At 39.6% G+C, this 15,000-nt stretch overlaps 1 protein-coding gene across 2 annotated transcripts in view; it reads left to right on the forward strand.

Annotated features, from left to right (window-relative positions):
* GNB4 (G protein subunit beta 4) overlaps positions 1 to 15,000 on the forward strand; it is a 78,073-nt gene that overhangs the window by 29,389 nt on the left and 33,684 nt on the right. The gene's annotated exons all lie outside the window — the stretch shown is intronic.

A 15,000-nucleotide genomic window follows, 5' to 3' on the forward strand; every position in this document is an offset into this window, starting at 1 on the left:
ACATGAAAGTTAAGATTAACACAGGACTGGTGTCTCATAACCTTTGAAAATCTCATCCTGGGTCTTTTTTGCTAATTAAACCATGGACAGAAGTGTTCAACTAGGCTTATTAGTGCTGTTGGAAGATTTTTCTTGTAACAGTCTTTTCTACACTTCTTAACTTACTGTCGAAGGGCAGGCAGAGATAGAAATATGAAGCTGTGAGTCTTCCAGACAAACACCACAAGTTACATATGTATTACAAGACACACTCCAAGTTACAAGTGCTAACCCATGGGCCTGAAACTCCCTTGGCTGAAGTATGATCTTTTTCTCACCCATTTGGAGTCACCTACAATGGCTTCATGGTGATTCAAAACTGTCAGAAATTACTTGTAACTGGCACTGGTCCCCTTAGAGAATCATAGAATCATTTAGGTTGGAAAAGACCTTTAAGATCATCAAGTCTAAGTGTTAACCTGTCAGGGAGAACAACCTGCAACTTTTGCACTCTGGCCCTGAACTGCCTGGTCTCCTGTTTGCAGCCAGTACAGAAGCTAAAAACAAAAGTCTGCTGATCCTACAGAGCCTGACTCATGTCTCTGTAAATCACTCGCAGCGGCCTTCCCCAGAGGGAATGAAGGGCTTGATGGATGTTGTGCTGCAGGTTATCAGTGCGTGCTAATGAAGCAACAGATCCATTACAGTATTTATCCACTTTTTGAGCTCCAATTACAGGAACTTTGTGAAGTATAAAATAGTTTGATTTTACCCTGTGTTCATTCTGTAAAAGATGATGTCTCTAAGAGATATTCCCATCCTATCGTTATTTCCTTGTGCTGATTCATCTATGTTCAAGATTGTTTAGAGTCAGGATTTGATTCTGCCTTGTTGATGGTAATTTTTTTTTGGTAAATCTGTTTGATAATTGTCACTGATAAAGCTGAAGAATCCCTGAGTCTTTTGCTTGTGGGGTGTGACATGTAAAGTAGTTTTTCTTGCACATCAGAAGGCAGGAGACTGATGTAAGAATTATTGTGTGAAATTGCATTGTCTGTTATGTAGGAATTCAGACAGTGATTGTGATAGTCCCTTTTTTCCTTTAAAATGAGAATTTATCATTCAAAAGGTGCTCCACTGTCAGTGCAAAATTTTAACCATTATACTATTTCTTATTTTTAATGGTATAATAACCTGTCCTTTTGGTTGCGAGTGTGGCATCTTGAATGAAAACTGACTTACAGTTATTTTTTTTCAGTCTGCAAAACAGGCACACACACACACACACACACACACACAAAAAAAAAAAAAAAGGATGGAAGAAATTCCATATTCGGTGGTGGTGGCCAGAGGAGCAAAATATAACATAATATAATAAAAAATCCTTATTGAAGAATTTTTGCACTTTGTATGGGTTTGTAATTTTTTTATTTTTTTTTTTTTGTTAGGAAGAGGACTTTTTTTTAGATGACTCCTTAAAACTACCTGAAGGGGTAGCATCTGAAAGAGAATAATAAGAAACAGAAATACAGGGTAGTTTTTACAACACAAAATGCATACTGTTTTTAGCAGGTGGCCAACCTCTTGTTTAGAAAGATTTCCTGCTGCATTGAATTTTCCTTGCTGTATCCCCCAGAAGGCTGAGCATTGCTGTCTCCTGCAGACAATGCAGCAACGCCCTTATTTTGTACTAGCAAATTATTTTTTTCATTCACAAGCTGTTTTCAGTATTCCAGAGCATCTCACTGCTCTAGCATGCATTTATCTGAATTTAAAGTGATTTATTCATAAAAAAGATTATTCTCACTTGGTTTGGGGGATACCATCAGGGGTAAAGGCATATGCAGTTGCACAAACAATTGAGACCTTCTGGCAGACTTTTTGTGTGCTTAACGCTTTCTCTGATGGCCTTGACACTGATTATAATGCCAGTAGAGTAAAATATCTTCTACAAAATATAATTTCCTGTTGGAATGCTGGTAGAGTAGTGCTGATGTGGCATACACTTACTGCGTCATCTGTAGGTGATGGCACTATCTTGCGTGTTCTGTTTTCAAGGTTAAAGAAGTGTACAAAATACTTTCACCAAGAGGTAGAACTACCTGAGCCTTAGGTTTTCTGACTTTGGCTGAGCATTCAAACCCTTGTGCAAATGTGCAAACCTTTTTGTGTGCAAATGGACATTATCTCAGCTTATATAGAGGCAGTGTAGAAAACTGAACTGTGAATGGATCTGACTGATTTTTGTAGAGAGTCTAAGGATGGTGGACCTAAATAATAAATACAATTAGGGTAAAAGTCTTTGTAAAACACCTGTGGAAGTACATACTTATCAGTTTCACATATCACAAGCTAGATCGTACTGAAATGATGGACAAGTCCACAAAACATATGCCTGGAATATATTTAGATGCAATAGCAGGAAGCTGAGTCCAGATAGATTCAGACGGAAATGAGGCATATGTGTCTGTTGGTGTGGGTCATTGAACATTAGCATATCTAGACAAGAAATGTATTTCACAGGGACAGTAAACTGAGGGCTTGTCTACATAAGACTACACATATGTAATCCAAATTAACATTGACAAGTTTAAGTATCTGACATGGGAGCTACTTAGGGAATATGGTTGACTCTTGCTATAAAATGTCAGACTAAAAGATTAGAATAATCTCTGGCTGGAAAACACATAAGTCTATAGCAATAGTTCTGTCCTATATGTGCACAGCAGACAGATAACAAGAAAAGGTTTTCATTCTGCTGCATAAGAAGGTATTAATGGCACTGTCTTACCATGGATTTTCACATTATTAGATAGTTAGATCGTGTCAAATCTTGGCTCATCACCAAGACTACTTGCCATAAAATTTCTAACATCAGAAGAGGGACATCTGCGTTAAAGTGAAATTTGAAGATTGTTTGATATGTAAGTTTGCGAGACAGAGTCCTTGCCCACAGAAATAATGTTGTCAGCAACACTGTTTGTTTGAATTAAAGCTGCAGATTGGATCTAGTCATTGATGCTGATCTCAACTTTTATGTAGGACATAAATTGAATACATTACCTCTTCTAACACGCCAGGCCAGCATTCTCTGACGCAGATACCAAAGCTGAAGTCAGTGGGAGCAGGCAGTGTTTTCCAGCCTGAGGTGTCAGGCCATTAGAAATGTCAGGTTCCTAAATGTAAATGTAGTATAGATATCCAAGTTGAAAGATGTCTCAAAAAGGTATCCAAAGATATATATTATTCTGACAGCATGCTGCTGGAATCAGCTATTACTGCTGACACGGTGCCAACCCACTGAAGGAGTCTTTTGATGTATTTCAAGAAACATGTAAGTTCAGTGTCCTGTAACTGCATCCGTAACCACCAGCCTCTCAGGAAAAAACTTGAGAAGGCTGTTTTTTGTTTTTTAATTGTTAACTTTGCACTCCTATGCCTTCCTTCCTCTCTAAGCTTCCTTTTTGTGAAGATGAAACCTAGTGATGCAGTGTTTGCCTATAGGCGTCCTTTTTCCTGTGAACATAGAGAGCCATGAAGAACAAATAAACTGTTTAAGTTGCTGATCCTGCACGTTTGCAAATTCATTGGGAGATTTGGCTCACATGTAAGGACACAAGGATCCGGCTCCTAGGGAATAAACGTCAAAGAACATGAAAAGAAAAGCCTTAGTAGGCACTGGGACTAGTAACAAAGAGTGCTTCCAAACTATAGTAGTGAAAACCACTGGGAAATGTGGAATAGTCTGACAGAAGCAATAAGAATGATGGTTCTGAGTCAGGCACTGAATCAGGGAGGAAAGGGGGGGGAAGAAAAAGAAGAGGCTTGATCCAAGTGAATTAAAGCCACTTACATTCCTGGAAATGAATTATTTCCTCTTTATCAAAAAAGAAAAAAAACAACCAACAACACAGAGGGTAAGAATGTAATTACATGTTGCAGAAAGAATTATATGACAGTTTCTGTCTTCCAGGCTTACGTTCAGGATACTAATCAAAACTCTGACACACTGACTTTCTGTAGTGAGCCTCAGCAGCATTGCTTGCATTGCCCATTTACTTTTCAGTACTTCCTCTTGGAGGCTTTCTTTCCTCAGCAGGCTTTTAGAGGAAGCTCTGGGTACTATTTTGTGTCCAGAATAAACAGAAAGCACAGTACTGTTCTCTGTGCAGAAGCTCTCTCCTTCCCTTGTGAATTTACAAATATTATAGAAAAACAAAATAATCACAGAAACAGTGTTTTCTTAAATGATCGCTCAAAACTAGTGCTGAGGACTTGGTTCTTTGCTTTGTCAACGAGTTCAGGCATATCAGTTAAACAATTTACTATTTATGTCCTGAAGGCCTTCAAGGGAGTGCTGAAGCCTATGAACGATCTCCCGCCTTTCCTATCTTAGGCTGAGAACATTTTCATTCCATTCATTGCTGCTTAGATGATGTCTGAAGACTGTTGCAAAGTATCTGTTTTCAATGCACACTGATGTTTTGCCAGTCATATGTCACGAGGGAGCGTTGTCCCACTGGTATGAACTTTATGACCATGAAAGAAGGCGAACAGTAACTGCATTATGTTCTCCAGAAGATGGGTAGAAGTTTGAGGGAATGTGTTTTTGTGCACTGTTTCAGGGCCTTGCTCATCAGTTGCATGACTTGCTGAATCTGTTTCTAAGCATTTACAAATGAAATTGAATCAAGATTATAAAACAGAAAATAGCGTTCAAATGCTTTTAGATTGATGATGACAGACATACTGTAATATGCTAAAAAGGAGTTCAGCTGCAATTAGTCTGTAAAGGACCTAATCACCAATATGAATCTGACAACCAAGATTTCAAATAGTTAACCTCGTTCTGTCCTATATACTCACTAAGAATGTCTTTTTGTGTTGATATTGTTGGTGGATGGAAGTTGGTTGGAAATAATTCTATTGATTCAGTTATTCATAAAACTGTATCATTTAATAAAAAAAATCCATTTCCTTACGAATGGATTTAGGTTGCTGCACTGAATGTACCCAGGCTCCTAATTCTCCAGTCACTGAAGAGGGTCTCTGTCATTCTTAATTGGCTGAAGAGTAAAAAAGGACAAGGGCAAACTCCTACAGACTTTTTTTTCTGACTCTTCTGGTATGACACCCTGAAGTAGGTGAGATGCTGCTATATCACAGAGACCACTGGGTTAAATTAACTAGGATATAATTAAGAATACAAAAAACCCCAAAAGTTTTATGGGGTTGCGAGCTGTGTTATCTCATTATCCCAAAGAAAGTTTGTTTCTTGCTACTTCCCTTGAGAGAAGCGTTAAAAATTGCCCTATTATGGGATGCGGACTGCCCAATAGATAGCCAGAAAAAGCAATCTGAGAACTAGCACAGCCAGCTGGAGCTCAGCCAGCATGACTGTGACTGGTGATCCCCTGAAACAAAACTGTGCAGCAGAAGCTGCTGCCCGCTGCCGTGGCAGAAAGCATCCCCCAGCAGGTGCCACCTAGAGAAGCCAGTGATAGCCTGGCCTGTTGGAGTCGATGATGAAGCAAGGTGACTGAGGATGAAAGAAAAACAGGAAGGGGAACAGTGGGAAAAGGATTTATTCTTTTTTGTGTGTGTGCTGGAAAGATCAAACAGCATTGCACTGTTGCAGTGTTTTGAACTATGTTTTGTCTCAGGACCTGACTCTCCTTATGCCAATTTAAGTCATCAGTATAATACACAGTGATGCAGATTAAGTATCAACCCATTGCTTGCCTACTCATACAGACACACATTTATGTTGGATGTTTGCTTTTTAGCACAGTACTGAATGAACAATGCTAAAACACCATATGTTTTGCTGTGTCAAGGGAACCAGCCATCACTGTAGCCACATCGCTAAATCACATTACAACCCTTGGTCTAAGAACATCTGTATAGATCTCCAGCTCTCTACTATTTGTCACTAATCAGAGTAGTCTGATGATAATCATGCAGGGACAGTATCCCATTTGATGTTCTTTCCCTCTACCTTAGCTACTCATTTTTTCTACAATGCACACACACACACACGACAGCATTTCCTCACTTCTCCAAGTCCTTTTGCTATCTTTATTTTTCTTTCTTTTAGTAGAAATACTGAAGAGACCAATGAGGTTATTGTGCCAGGTCTATTGCTCAGCTCCTCAGTTTCCTGTTGTGGTAGGATCTAGCAGGAAACTTTAAGAAATCCAAAGAACAGCCAAACCTCTTCTCATACTTGCTCTGAGAGGCCTACACTGCCTGTGTAGTGGGGATAGCGGAACATGATTTAGCCTTACAAGATTAAATCTCTTTTTATTACAGTATGCTTCATCCCAATGGAGACAATGTTAGGGTTTGTATTAGTGCTGCAGAGCTCTTGTTTTCCCTTTTTTTTTTAGCAATGCAGAAAAAAATAAAATTCTGTTCTCTATTATAGGTGCTTGAAATTACAATGCATTTCATGAAGTGAACAGAATTGTTTAGGATTTTAATCAGCGTAGCTGCAGAATTTGACTGGGCATCTTAAAACCACTGTATTTTTAAGATTAAAAATGTTATATTAATGATTTAAACAATTGCAGGGAATATCCCGTTACATTGACCTTGAAAATATTATTAAACATAGTAAATACAACATTTGCTTGCTAAAATGGAAAGATGAAATGCTCTGTCACTTAGAGCTTCATATGTTAATCATCAGGAAAACAGCTCCTTTTTTAAACGTAACTGTCAAACTGACAGGTTGCAAAAGAAACAGATTCCCAGCTATTCAGTAGTTGGAAAAGATCAAGATGATCCAGTCTCATCAGACCATCAAAGAGGGAGACTTGAATTTGTTGAATTCAAATAATTTTTTTTTCTGTTTACTTGCTTAGGCTGGTCCTAACCACAGGTTCATAAGAAATTAATAATAAACTTTTGAGCTGTTACTCATTCCAGGATGGCACTGAACATCAAATAGCTCTCAATTATAAGGTGGAGAGACTTGAATAAAAATGCAGCTGCATTTTTTGAGCAATGCTTTGGGTTGATCACAACCATGTTGACATAAGACGCAATTCTTTGCAAGTGCAAATAGCAAGTGATTCTGGCAATTTCCTTATGGGAATTTTTCCAGGGATATTTGATGTAAGTAAATGTCTCTGAAAATAAGCTGTGGATGCACTAGAGGCTCATTTAGAAGTCTTCCCTGAGAAAGAGATTCCTGTTGCTGCTATATTTTAGACAAGATTGTTTAAGTTTATCGATGCCTGACCCTTTGTGCTTGTTGCTTAGCTCCACCACTCTAAACCAGCCTGTTATTTTTGGTGTATATTTTGGGGTTTTTTCACATGACTGTGGATGTATTTGCCAAGATACTTGGGACTTCTTCGCAAAGGTGCTTCTGTTGTGCTAATTGACATTCAGCTTGGGCAGGCAGAGTAGGCCAAGGAAAGAAGCAAGAAGCCAGAAAGGAACAAAAACCTTCAATTTTTGAGTTCTTATTCTAAATGTCTTTGAATCAGCAGCTCTGGGCCCTTCCCAGCTCTTGAAGGAATGCCAGTTCAGTACAGGGAGTGAATAAGGTGTGTGTGGGGGCGAATGCTTCTCTGTCAGTTGTGAGAAGCTTTATTTTAAAAAGTGCCTCTGCTTTTTTTTTTGTTTTTTGCTAGCATTACAGAGGTTTGAATGGTTCAGAGGAGCTGGTAATGGTTTAGGGAGTCTTTCTTGTTTATGGCCTGTTGCCCAGTGAAATCCAGCCCAGGTCATTAATGACTAGAAACTGTTACCATGTTAACACAGTCTGATGGATGATGTGAACTGTGCCTGAGTCCAGATTCTAGCAGAAAAAAGTATCGCAGAAACCGGTATTGCTGTTGTCCCTAACTGACTCTCTTGCAAGCAAAGGGGGACGGAGCTGTGCCAGCGGGTTCATTTGGGGCAGAGCTGAGCTGAGGCATGCAGCTGAGCGCTGTTGTAGCAAGCTTCCTCCACTGCTGCACATCCTTCCCTTCTCTGCAAAGAGAGAACATTAGCCTGCGAAGCTGTCAAGCTGATGCTTTCCCCAGCATTGAAATGACATGCAATGAAAACAGGCAAGCAAAACGAACAAAAATAAGGAGCACTTTGGCTAAGGAGCACTGATACCTTCTGGTAAAAGATACATGGATGAGCATGAATGGTTTCATTCAGAGTTTTGGACCAAAGCCCTGTATATATGAGGAAAATCATTAACACACCATTAGCAGTCATGCATTAAAATGGAAATTACTTCTTTATTGTAATCTCTAATTTTATTTTATAATGTCTTTACTGGGGTTTGCATTTTCTTATTTGGACTTTTGTACTGGTCGTTTTCACTTTGCTTATATTTAATTTCACTCCTTTCTTTGTTCATTTCTTCATCCATCTGAAAGGCTCTCATGTTGGGTAACTTGCTCAGCAGCAAGGGTAGAAGGAAGGCAGGTGGGCAGGCAATCTGAATTCTGAGTTTGGCGCTGCCACCGGTTGCTTGGCAAGCTGTTTACACCACTCTGTGCCTTACTTCCCCACAGAAAGAGACTCATAGTTGAAGAACAGTTTAAAATCTTTTGACAAAAAAGAACTGCATCTACTAGTGCTATATACTGAAGGAAAACACAGATGAAACCGTGTATTTTATTCCATGTGCTCCTTCAAGTGTATTTGAGTTGATTAAGCCCAGTAAGCCTCTGTTCTTCCTTTTCCTCTCCCAAATGAGGTCTAAATGTTGAGTCATCATTGATGTACACATCCAAACCACTATAGACATGTTAGCCTTCACATTGTAAAAAACCCAAAACGTTCTAGATTCTTCAGCCCATTTAACAGGTGTGATATGCAAGTAGCACATACTAGTAACTAGTGAAACACAGTTATAGTACAGATCTGGACTGGCACTGCGGAGAGTATATATTGCACTCTCCTTAAACTTCAGTGTTCTCTCTATTCCCTCCTCCCCGGATTTAATTTGGATTGTGTCCACCAACAGGGCACAGTAGTTTGGTAAGGGCACAGTTGCTATATAATTTTATATTTCTTATACTCTTATAAAACTGTTTCAGATAATAGAAATGATGTTGTTTCTCTGGCTAGGCCACGGTGCCATTTCCAGTATTGTTAATTCACTATAACTGAAACCCTTTTCCCTCGGGAATGGCTGGGGTCATAGCTAATTCGTAGCCAATCAACATAGCCAATGTTGATGCAGATGCAGGTTAAGAGCTAGCAGCAGCGTGCTGAAAAACTTACTGAAAATGGTCTCTGTCTCTCTGTAGACCTGGAAACGTAGCCTCTTGTATCAGATTTCCTCATTCATGACCATAAAACTCTTCAGGTACCAACAAACCTGTAAGCTAAATGGCAAAACTTAAAAATTGCAAGCTTGAGTAATACTCGTGACAGCTCAGTGTAAGCTCAGGCTCAAAGTTCAGAGGAAGGTGAAATATATCTATAATTAGTCTAAGATGCAGCACTTGACTGTAGTGAAATTTCTTTCTGCACTGGACCTGGAGGTTAGCTTAGATTCCAAAACCTGAAGAGTAAATAACCTTTGCTATCCTTCCTGTAATGCAACTGCATCTCACAGAGTTAAATCCTTAGTTCATGTACAGATCTTTGCTAAAGCCTTTGCTAGTGTGCCACCTGATAGCTTGGGATTCTGCAGTCTGCTGTTAGCAACGTTGGACTGTGTTCAGTGGGACAGTATTGTGGTTATCTATAGTGGGGTTTGGCTGTGTAAATGTGTTCATTTGTTGGTGGTATTATGCAAATACATATACTGAAGAATCTTACACCTATTATTTTCTAAGATATTGGGTAGCAGTGGAATGCAAGAATCTTTCATTAAAAATGTGGGAAGTATTTTGATTTTGTTGTGACTGGAAAGTAGCTTATATTTCTAAGAATTTCTAAAGGTAATTAATGGACCCGATCATGCTTCTTCAGTTGGCTTCCTGTCTTGTTCCATAAAAGGGCCAAACAATCTCTGAACAGACTGAACAAAATAATACTTCTTTAATACTTCTTTCTTCCTAATTCCACACTCTTTTACTACCCATGTCAGTTACTGCATGCTTTGTTAAGCTCCTTTCATGGCCATTCATTTTCTCTTTTGTCTCCACTCATTCCACTTTATACCTGAAACACAACTTTAATGTACATTACAGTCTTCATTTGTTGAAGAAGTAACTGAAAACTTACAAAAAAAGCGATCACTTGCTGTTCTATGTGCAGCTAACTGGTCCTTGTTTGCTCCCTGTTGCACACACTGTAAAATTCTTGGGGGTTAGGATTAGGTTAGGTATACAGTAAAATAACTGTAATTTCCAAAGCAGGATCTAAGAAATACCAGTCATATTTAGGAGGAGAGCTCTTTGGCTGGAAAGAGTTGGGAGATTTTTAAAACTGAAAGTTAAAAAGGGATCTTCATTGTTTCTGCCCCTCCCTTTTGCTGTTCTCTGCAGCTGAAAATGGGGCAGAAAGCCAACATCATGACATTTGAGCAGACAGCAGTTTATGGAAGTGTCTATTACAATTCCACACCCACAGCCTTAGTAGAAAGAAGCCTTCTCCCTGGCCGTTTCAAGAAAAATTGCTGCCAGGGAGTTAGAGCTGATGTGAGGCTTCATCCTCTGAGTCTGGGATTTGTAGGCAGACTCTTTAATTTTTCTATGTAGGTTTAAAATACAGATTCCCCTTCCTCTGTTTCTTACTCCTCTCCCCCTCCAGAAGAAATCAGAAGAATTTCCATGCTGTAGAGCTTTCTCAGCCCTAGCGTGCCATTATTACAAGTGGGTTGGACTGCAGCATAAAGAACGTGCAGAAGCATAGTGATTAATATGAGCATTGCTTTTTGCCTCACTTAGTGATCTTAAACAGTGGTGAAATACCTTGCAAATTACAGTAAGCACGTGAAACCCGCTACTGATCTCTTGGTGTTGCAATTGGTCTTAGAAGGGAGCAGTATAGATCAAATGGCTTTTTCAGCCCATTTGATTTTTGTTGCTGTTCTTTTATGAGCACTTTCAGCAGTTCTGTGAGTATCCTTCATCATTTTGTCTGAAAGAAATATTAATATATATTATTCCTAAATACATGCATACATATAGGACATATGTGAAGCATCTATGCACACATATCCACTCCCCTTTCTTCTATTTAAATAGTTTTCAGTGATTGTTCAGTTCTCTTTAGGGGGTGAGTCACCTGGCACACTGGAGTCAGGAATCTAGACTTCTGTACCTGCACAATGATCCAACTGTGTAGCTTGGTCAGTTATTTTACCGGACCTCAAAAAGTAAATGTACTCTCTGGCATCCACTGTTTCTTTAGTCTCCTAAATAACAAGAAAAATATTACTATTTCTCCTTATATTCTTTTTCCTTTTTTTTTTTTTTTAATTAAATGTTAGAGAATAAGCACGTGTATAGAAAAGGAACTGAATTTGACTAGACTGGCAGCCCTAGAAACTGAAGTTCAGTTTCTTGGTAGCACAAGGACGCTAGTAAAACACAACAAAGATACTCTCCTCCACCTGCCCAATTAAACAGTGATCCAAAGACTAGAGTCGGTGGTGAGCAGCTAGTGCCGTCGCCATATGCATTCTTTCTTGGACTTCTAGAGAGACACGTACACAGTGTGAACTAAACTGCCACCTTCGATGCATTTTGTGTAGAGCATCAGCTGGTGTGCAGAGACATCACTGCTCCTTGGTGCTGTGAAAGGTCACCCATATGTAAACAGAGCCACTGACAGAATGACAAAAGATGATCTGTCATGCTTCAGTTGAGTGGCTGAGCAAGTGGAAGGTTCTTGAAATGAATTAATGTTAGACTTCAGTAAGAATAAAACCAGGATATTGACAGTCAAGCAGTAAAACATTTGCTTTCATATTTAGGAATGAATTGAGAAAGGGATGTCTGAAGGTCAACATGTTTTCCTGTCATGTATATGGAATAGAAAGGTAGTATGTGTAATCCTGCTTAACAGAGTAATTAAAATATGTCAGGAAATTAAGTGAACTTTTAAGTCTCTGGCTCTTCATAAGGCTTGAATGAAGAATGATGTCAGATTGCTCACTTATTAGTAAGGGGTTAATCACCTCTTTAATTCCTAGATCTGAAGAGAAAGATGGAAATGAAAGAGTAGAAAGACATAGATTAGCATATCTCACCTGAATAGCTGCCTGGATTGCAGCGGCAGAAGTGCTGTCAGACATAAACAAAGAATGAGGACAAAGCAAAAGGCAAGTGTACATACTGCAGGAGAGTTCTGATTTAACCAATGAAAAAAACCAATGATGAAAAGAAACCAGCGTTATTATTATAGAGGTGTCAAGAAAGTAGATTGCTACATCGGTAAATTAATTCTGAAGTCTGAATGAGCAACTTATTTTTACTTTAGGAAAACAAAAGTCAGTCAGAGGAGTGGTGTAATTCAGTCACACCAGCGGAGGGGATTCTCTCTGGATCTTTGTCTCTTAGCTGTCTGAGTTCTGTTTTTTTTGCTTTGTCTTCTGAACAAACATGATTATTTCATGTATATCTTGAAGTGTTTTGGGAAGAAATTAGATAATGGCCTCATGAAATGTGGGGGCTTTTGGTGCAGAAAGTACCAGGCAGGCAATGACCTCTGCGTTTCTCTGGAACCAAGAAAAGACACATGTAGACTTGAGTGGTATTTTTAGCCATTTAGATTATACGTGTGCCTGTCCATCTTTATGCCTTTTGGTCTCAGGCCCTGCCAAGACTGGGGAGTTTTTTAGAAAATGTCTTATTGCTTCCTAGTAGCCATTCACTGTTCTGACATGCAGTGTTTCACAAAATTTCCATCAAAAGGAGGTTTAGGGTGCTGCTGGAGCTATCTTGGCTGAGGTTTTCAGTTACAGCTGAATCAGCATAATTTCCAAACAGGTTCACTTCCTCTACCTTCCCTTTGGAGATGTTTCAGACTCAACGGGCAGGAATCCAAGCACTGGGGGCCTCCAGTAGCATTTAATCTATCAGAAACTGAAGTTGCTGTGTTGGCTGTAGTAACTCATAATTCAAAGAGAACATGTTAGAGAAACTGATCTAGATATTGATTTTAAAACCTCATCTGGCACTGTATCTCAACATTTCTCTTTCGCTGCAGAACAAATTGATTCCTTATATAAATTCTAAAATAATCTAAAGCATATTGCTGAACTAGCATAAGAATAGCTCCATCAGGGGTAGCTCTGATTTTGCAGAGTAGGGTTTGGCATATGAAACCAGTGGTCAGAAGCAGAACTGGCTAAAAACTGGCTGTAAAATATTGCCAGTAGCAGGACTGGGTATTTCTGTTTCATTAGGAATTCATAACTTCTTCGTATAATAAATAACAACACAGAGTACACAATGGGTGATAGAAGTTTTATAACGAGAGGCAGTTTATTTGTATCAGTTAGTCTTAGAAAAGATTCTTCTCCTTGCAAACTTTGCTTTGCTGTTAGCCTTGGATCACCACAGCTGCAGCAATGCCACTCCTGCAAGATGAGTTCCCCTCCTGAGAACTGTGTCCTGTGCACTTCATTTTCCCAGTCTGCAACTGAAGAAACTTCCCTGTCTCCCAAATGAGTCATGAGGATAAATTATATAATTTTTTATAAAATGTTTTAATTTGCTCCACTGGAAGGACAAAGACCGATAATTTCATAATATGTAACTACCTAAATACCATCTGAACTTTTCCAGGGCTTTACTTACTGCCTGTTATGTTCCAGAGCTGTTTTAAAACAGAAGATGAGAAATTATGTGCTCATTCTGGGACCATATCTTGTCAGTAATCACTACTCAGAGTTCTGAAGATTGAATTAAGAAAAATGTAAGGGAACAAGTATAGTTTAAAGGAGAACTATCATTGTGCCACTTCCTCCCTTTGATAAAAAATTGAGCAACTTATACAGTGATATAGTGACTCCAAGAAAGTTTTTTTTTCCCCTTTAAGTATGGTACCACAAAATCAAATCCATTCTGTGTTGATTTTTGATATGTGATCTCTCGTTAAATGCAAAGTAAACATACCGCTGAATGACATCTGTGCTTTGGATAAATGGAGGACAGATACGCTGCAGTGCAGGGAAGCACAACGTAGACTTTGCAACCAGGACAAAGCTATTAAAATAACAGGTTTGAGTCAGTTAAGGGAAGTGCATAAATGTTTTTTAAAACTGATCTAAAGTAAGCAATGAGCTGTTTCATTACAGTACATACTGTATGTTCCAGTGTGTACTACCATTAACACTGAGCCATTTATCAGTAATACCCTAGTAGCTCAAAGATTGCTTTACCCACAGTAGTTATGATACTTATATAAAACATTTTACAGAAGTTTTGAGACTTTGTGGTGCTGATGGTGTGGCAGATCCATGCTGAGAAGATAGATGATGCAAATGTCCCATCTTTAGCGTTGGAGTCCTGACCAGGGCTGCCTTATTTTGACCGTGCTGAGGCAATGATTACTACGGAGACATCCCTGTGGCATCAAGGTCAGTGGAGCAGGCAAGACTCAGAAGAGGTGTGGCTACAGCACCCCACAAATTACCTACTCCATGTATTCCCACGTTGGCCATGGTTGTAGTTTGGCTGTTTGATTGTAATTTAAGCATCGGACATGGAAGGGCAGGCAGATGGGCACCATGTCCGACACACCCTTGGCAGTCAGTCACACCCTTGGCAGTCAGTTGCTGATGGCCTTCCTGCTTTCCATATGCTGGTGTAAGGATGGGTGTGCCATTAAGGGATGAAGGATCACAGCTTTGTGAGGAACGCCTCACTTCTACCTTGCTACTGCTCTGCAGAGCTCAGCGTTACTCCTTGCAACTCATCAAAGGGCGATGCCGCAGCCCGCTGGGTGCTGAGGCCAGATACGGGTTTCATTGATCAGGTCCACAGAGGAGGTGGCTGAAACTGTGGCGTTTGGGGCCTCACCCAGTGCCCTTTCGCAGCACCCATGGGCAGCTCCCCAGCTCTGCAGGTTCCCTGCAGCCCCGGCCAGGCCAGGCCCCCCGCG

Source organism: Falco naumanni, chromosome 13 (genome assembly GCF_017639655.2).
Source record: "Falco naumanni isolate bFalNau1 chromosome 13, bFalNau1.pat, whole genome shotgun sequence".
NCBI lineage: Eukaryota > Metazoa > Chordata > Aves > Falconiformes > Falconidae > Falco > Falco naumanni.